At 37.9% G+C, this 6,715-nt stretch overlaps 1 long non-coding RNA gene and 1 pseudogene across 1 annotated transcript; one reads left to right on the top strand and one right to left on the bottom strand.

Moving 5' to 3' along the window:
* Positions 1-1,044: 1,044 nt before the first annotated feature.
* Positions 1,045-1,847, bottom strand: LOC123468598 (annotated as a pseudogene).
* A 2,022-nt stretch (positions 1,848-3,869) lies between these two features.
* Positions 3,870-4,185, top strand: LOC123468597. Its single transcript, XR_006642334.1, has 2 exons — positions 3,870-3,999; positions 4,069-4,185. It is a non-coding gene; the product is annotated as an uncharacterized LOC123468597 (long non-coding RNA).
* Positions 4,186-6,715: the final 2,530 nt, after the last annotated feature.

Genomic DNA, 6,715 nt, shown 5'->3' with positions numbered 1-6,715 from the left:
TAGTCAGTTAATTTATAAGGAACAGTATACATTTTGCAAAGTAAGTTATTTATATTCCATTCACCAATGCACTCGTCCAACTTAGATACAATAAATGTGTTGTACTTCGCTGATAAGTAGGGCTTCACACAAGCATGTTCTTTGGTTTGAAATAAAAACCAACAACTAGAAAATTATCGCTCATCTTTGGAAATTCGATGAAATCAGAACAAACAACAACATTTCCATTTTTGAATAAACAGACATTGTTCGGAAATCGATTAGTCAGCACAAAATCAGAGAAAACCATTTTCTTAATTCCTTTCCATTCGGAAAACTTAACCAATATTTTTTGACCACTGGCCTTTACTTCTAATTTCTTAATTTCAATTTCATATTGCATAGAAGAGTTTATGATAATTCCGTCAGCTGAAGTCGGCAACAAGTACTTTGATCTTTCTAAAAGCCTATTTCGTATTTGCTCTAACGGTAAGTTTCCCGAAGCAAGAATATTTCGGAAAAACCTATAAAAATTTTCAAAAACAAACGCACTCAATGCCTCTATTCCGCAGCCGTATTCCAAAGCATTCTCTGGTAACTGTGACGCAAAGTGAGTAGTCGGTCGGATAGGATCGTTAAACTGTTTTAGTTGTTGAACATACATCTTCAACACTCGAGATAATTCTCTTAAATTGTCTTGGGAGACGGGCTCGTTAACAAAACCACCGATCAGCAACATGGCGTACTGCAGTAACAAAATATTTTCCAAGTGCTCTTCTTGCAAAATTCCACTAAATACTGGAATAAAAATATACATGAGCATGTTTCTTATCTCGTGATGCTTATACTTCTTGGCGCTCTTGCTAAAGCTTCTTACATGTCTTTCAAATTCTAAAGGTTTGCATTTTTCAAAAAGTTTTAATCTTTGGTCCACTTGCTTTAGTTGTGAGGAACTCAGTTTACTCTCGTTTGAGTTGTATGCAAGGCCTTTAAATCTGCCCCCTACGCATCCAGCGGAAAAGGTATGCATTGGTTCTACAACGAAACCGGTTACCATCGGAAAATTCAAATCCAAAAACGGACTGAGATCGTGATGACCATTAAGGTGTTCATCGGGACAATCATCGGACTTGCAATAAGACAGGAACTCTTCATCACTTCTAGGAGCGGCATCCAATTCGAGAAACTGAATTGTTTTTTTCTTCTTCTTTGTCTTATTTTTGTTATTGGAATTAATTTCACACGCAACACCAGGTTGTATACAACGCTCACAGCTCCAGTATCCGGAGTGACCTTTCACTCTTTTTAAATATGACCGCATTGGCCAATCTGCGATAACACAGCGAAGGGAGACAGTGAATTGGCGACCGATAGTAGTAATGTCGTCGTTATTTGGATCAAGTCTTTTAAATTCTGCAATAACAGCAGATAAAAAAAGATTCACATCTGGTTTTTCTTTACAGTGAGCCACTCCAACGATTATTGGGGATCGTTTCTGTAAGATGATTGGTTTGCTTTGAGAGCGATCACTACACTCACTCACTGAATGTACAATAACACAGAGGAGAATGCATTCGGCTTGCTCAGAATTGTCTAAAATTGGACGCCATCACAGCTCATATCAACTTCGAAGTGTGGAACGATAATTGCGTTATTGATTAACGAGCGTGCGGTTTCACCTCTTAGAAGCCGCCTTTCAGCTTCAATTTCCGGTCCGCCATGAAGTTTATCAATCTAATATGGAAGAAAAAGTCATATTAATAGTGTCACATTTGCAATGTCGGTAACGGAACAAAAATTTGTTTATAACAGGCCAGACGCATCCCTTTTTTGCTACGAGATAGCTCTGAAATAGGAAACAGTGACATGAGTCTAAAACCAAATTAAGTACCTTTTTTGGATAGATAGTGGAAGGGCGTTTGGATTTGTTTTGAAAATAGCAGCATATTGGAATAAATCAGCATTGCGGAAATATACTCCTGGTTAGTCTCCGGCCAGCGCAGTTTCAAGACCGAAGTGAGTGCACCTTCCATTTCCTTCATTGTCTAAATTAATGACGGGTGGCAGTGGGTGTTTCTTTCGATTCACACTGTTTGTACTGTATTAAATACAAATAAAATAATACAATGAATGTACTTGCGATGAAAACACTGCAATACATTCTCAATAAACATTACCTAGCTAACTGTAATGTCGTAGTATATGGCTGCGGCATATCACGGCCGTCGATAAACATCAACTGTTTTCCGGATGATGGCAAAGTATCAAAATCTATTTGCGGCCTATGTTCCTTCAGCAACTCCAGCAAGTACGTCAAATGACTTTTCTTTTGCATAGTAAGAGCAGCCCAATAGCATAAAATTCCTTTTATACGACAAGGGTTTGTTGTTTGGGACCGAGGAAGTACCAGCAAGATTAATAACAGGTATGCCTTCAAAAGCATCAAAATCTACATCTTCGTTTGCATGCTGTTTGTCTGTCGTGCAAGTATCTACATGGTGTTTGAAAAACAAATTTAATTTTTAAAAATAGATTTTCTAAATATATTCTTCCAAATAGCCATTACTACCTTGAAGGTGATTCAACATGGTTTGGATGTTGCTAGATTCCGCACCAGCAGTATTCTGGTGGAGATCAATATGGACCTCTATTTCTTCGGCACACTCCTTTTCCTAGAAAAATATATCACTGAGTCACAGTAGAAAAATATTAAACACAAGACACATGTTAAACTTTAAATACCATATGTAATATTGTAGGTAAATGACAAGTAGATTGTTGTGATTTCATATCTCCAACACAGGCTTCCGATAGAGATACATTGGTTTTCAGTCCAAACATCTGAGGCAATCTTGACGATAGTAAAAAAAATGTGAAATACATGTGAAATACATTGCCCATTATAATTAATTAATTAATTATTATAACGAAGGGCACAGTTTTTTCGATAACAACGGCTTCCACTACCCACATTTGTTGTGAAATAAAAAAAGGGCAATCTATTTCACATTTAACTAGTTTTTCTACATACTGTCGTTTGTCTTTTTCATCAAGTCCCTGTGCATAGTCACTTAATTCACAGATTGTTATTATGGGCTCCCTTTATGAGCCCGCCAGTTTCCTACAAACATCCATTTGTCTGCTACAGAAAGTAAACACGTCTACAAAAAAATTAATAATAAATAAAGTACAGTCTATATCGAGGTCAAATAAAAATTACAAGATTACCTGATAACGAAGGAATTTCGTAATCCAATTATGAATGGAACGGAAGATAATTTCAATGGGAAAAAATTAAAACTAAAACTACAACGGGCGAAACTCCGTAAGCCGCCATGCAAGAACTGTTACTAGTTCGTGTCCAATTTTATTCACAATTTCATCGAACTGACAACTTCGGACGTTAGCCAACTCTATAAGCTTATTAAATCAAATGTTCCTGTCTGTTATATAATAATTTCTCACGCATGTCTATTGGATATTCCTGTTGCTGAGTTTGTGTAAATAGGAGGGAAAAGATAAGAGAAATGTGAAGTAAGTAAGTGTTGGATCCAACTAACGACGAGGAATCTCTATCAAATAGTAAAGTGGGTAGCTCTGGTGCTTTCCAGGTATGATAACTTTGTAACTAAAAGACTTTACGAGAAAATATATTTCATTCCTTAAATGGTACTTCATATTAGGTAGGAAGATTACACGTTCACTGGATGGGCACACATAGGCTGGAGGATACAAGTGGACACAGCGTAAATGATCTTACTTCGATGAAGTATTACCTAGTAAAAACTGTGAGAAACAGATGAAAATTTCAAAAAAAAATTTACTACAGCTGCGTGCCAACTACTTGGCTTTCACAGTGCATGAAGTTTATGATGTACCCACCGGTTGGGTCACATTCTGCAAATGGGAAAAATCAAGAACCAAGTCAATGGAGAAGTAATGTATTTAAAAGATTTCGGTACCCAACCAATTCTTGGTTCGAGTACGACGTTGTTCAAGTTTTCAACGCATCAAAGCCAGGTAAAGCAAAATAGCTATATGAAGCATTGCTACATTACTTTCTCAATTAATAATTTTTCCTCTTCTCAGGGAGTCATGATAGGGTCTATAAGTCTGCGTCTGCAGCCATGAAAGGCAGTAAAACTTTTGAAGATCTGCTAAAGTCTGACAACGACGTAACATTTGGAAGGGGAAATCGAGTAAAAAGAAAAAGTGTATGATACAGGAGTGGATGAGCCGAAAAAAAAGGGAAAAAAGCAAGTGAAGTAAAAGAAGTGAAAGACGCTCCGGCTGCTGTTATCGGCAACGGTGATGAAGGGCAGTCAATCTTACCTGACGCTGGTGGTGGAATCAGTGCTGTTGTCGCCCGGGCAGTGTTTCCTTTGCTCTCAGATAACTGGAATGTCGACAAAGATAGCAATGATGGTAGATTTGTAATGTATTTGTCCTTTTTTAACAATGACAATTAGTTTTCTCCAAATAAAGTAGAAGAAATGATCTTTCCACTTGAACCAACATCTTGGGTGGAGCAGGGTGAACAGAGCGCAACTCCAGAGTTTCATGGAACAATGATGAATTTAGACACGCATCAACTATGCCCATCTTTATCGCCTTCATTAAATGGGCTGACAGGCAATACGTAAACCAATGGGACAACAGGCTAGTGTGAAATTTTGATTAATCATTGTTTAGACTACATCATTTTAGACTATAATATAGGATACAAAACATTGAAGTCGGAAATTATGTTTTGCTTTTTGGTTTGTTTAGGTAAGACTTTCGACCAATCTATGATGTTCCGTCTTCTTAATGCCCAGACAGGGTGACCTCGCTAGAAAATGCCATTGGTACCATTGAAGCTAATATGTCAGCCACACTTGCATTAATTCTTGAAAAGCTTGGGGCATTGGACCAAACAAAATTTGAAGCAATTCACCTGAAGGTCGAAGTCTACAAAATGGCAGAAGTGGATTTTGACTATCATAAGTCGGTGATTGACACTCATTTTAAAGAATTGCCTGTAAAATCCACGAATGCAGTGGAGGCAATTGATTTTTCTTTGCAGGACAACACTTTAGCCATTAGTCTGGTAATGATTTGCTTGTTATAAGTAATGACGTCAATTTATTTTTGTTCTTTTGAACCATTAATATAGGTTTTCTTTTATGTCGAGAAATTTAAAACAGTTAAAACTGTCAACAAACTGTTTATCTGATGCTGGACTTTCTGGTATCCAAGGAAGTTAGCAACAAAATGCAGTGGAAAATGATGCCTAGGGGCAAAGACAGCAGGCCCGGAATGGCTGGCCTTTTCAATCTATTAGCCGTCTTCGGAGGTAGTTTAATTTTAATGCATGGAATTCTTAATGATTTTATACATTAAACTTTTATCGTTGCATTTCATTTCAGTGGCCGCAAGGACTTTTTGCAAAAAGGGAGAACAGTTAAATGAAGGAAGAATACAGCAGCTCGTACGTGATGCAAGGAAAACACACGCCCGAGAATTTCCGGGCAACATCCCGTGGCAATGAACAAGCAGCAGATGATGCACCTGCCACAGCAGCAGGAGCAACGCAAATTCAAGACAACGATGGCGTTACACTAAAAGAGTATGTAATAGACCGCAGCAACTCCTCCCAGCAACAGCAGCCCCACCCAGCAAGAAGGTCGTCACGAATGCAACCTTCCTGCGGATAATAGTTTATGATATAAGTAACAGTTATTGTAAACCTCTCCCTTCTTAACTTTCAATCTTGTGGTATATAAGCGCATGGTTGTATCGTCTTAAAGTAGAGTTAGTTTACTGGCAAATACACACAGTCTAGAAACTATTACATTTGGAGGTCCCGACGAGACAGCAAGAATAACAACGAGACTCTGGAAGAAAAGTTTCTGATCTGTGCTTCATTTGCTAGCTGCAAGTATTCAACGCTTCTATCACCGAGTCTTCGCCAAACGACATCGGAACATCATCGAGGTAAGCGAATGCCGTTTGATTCACCTGTACAAAGACTGCTCTCAACGAGAACACACTACTACCTTTATACCCCGTACTACAAGAATCTGATTTAAACGACCAAGACCCAAACCTAAGTCACCATCGAGAACAATTTTGGACCATTGGAAGACCTTAATAGACTTAGAATTTAAGCAAGACTTAGAAAGAAGTAAATCATACCAGACAATCTCAACAACTGAAAATATCCAACAGTTACAAACACAGAAACAAGAAGGCAAGTTAGGCGACGCGAAATTCGCTGCATTTTTACAACCTTATTACCTTCTAGAACAAACTTTAAAAGTAACAGATAGTGTAACAACAGAAACCATTGCTAATGCTACTAAAACACTCAAAGACGATATAGTCGCACAAGGATGGAACACCAGAACACTCGATAGTTTACTCCAAAAAGCTACACATTGCACGGAAAAGAAAAGAATTTTTGTTCGGAACCATCAGTGTATTGCAGAAAGAGTCAGTAATTGCACTAATTGAAGATAAAAGGGGATATCTACGCTAAAATTTGAACTTTAAATGCAAAAACAATTGGAGAGTAACAAAGAAGGCAAAAAGTTCCAAATACACTTTAAGCAGTTCGTTAGAGCAACTCAAGAAAACAACGAGGCTCTGAAAAACTCCTTGAAAGCCACCCCCGAATCACCGACTTAGAACAAAACTCTTGAAGCCAATTTAGCAACCGAGAGCCAATTGCAGAATCTTCTAAAAGAAAAGAGGA

The sequence above is a fragment of the Daphnia magna genome, unplaced genomic scaffold, assembly GCF_020631705.1.
Source record: "Daphnia magna isolate NIES unplaced genomic scaffold, ASM2063170v1.1 Dm_contigs381, whole genome shotgun sequence".
Taxonomy (NCBI): Eukaryota; Metazoa; Arthropoda; class Branchiopoda; order Diplostraca; family Daphniidae; genus Daphnia; species Daphnia magna.
The sequence above is the reverse complement of the archived record's forward strand: the minus strand, read 5'-3'. Positions and strand labels throughout refer to the sequence as shown.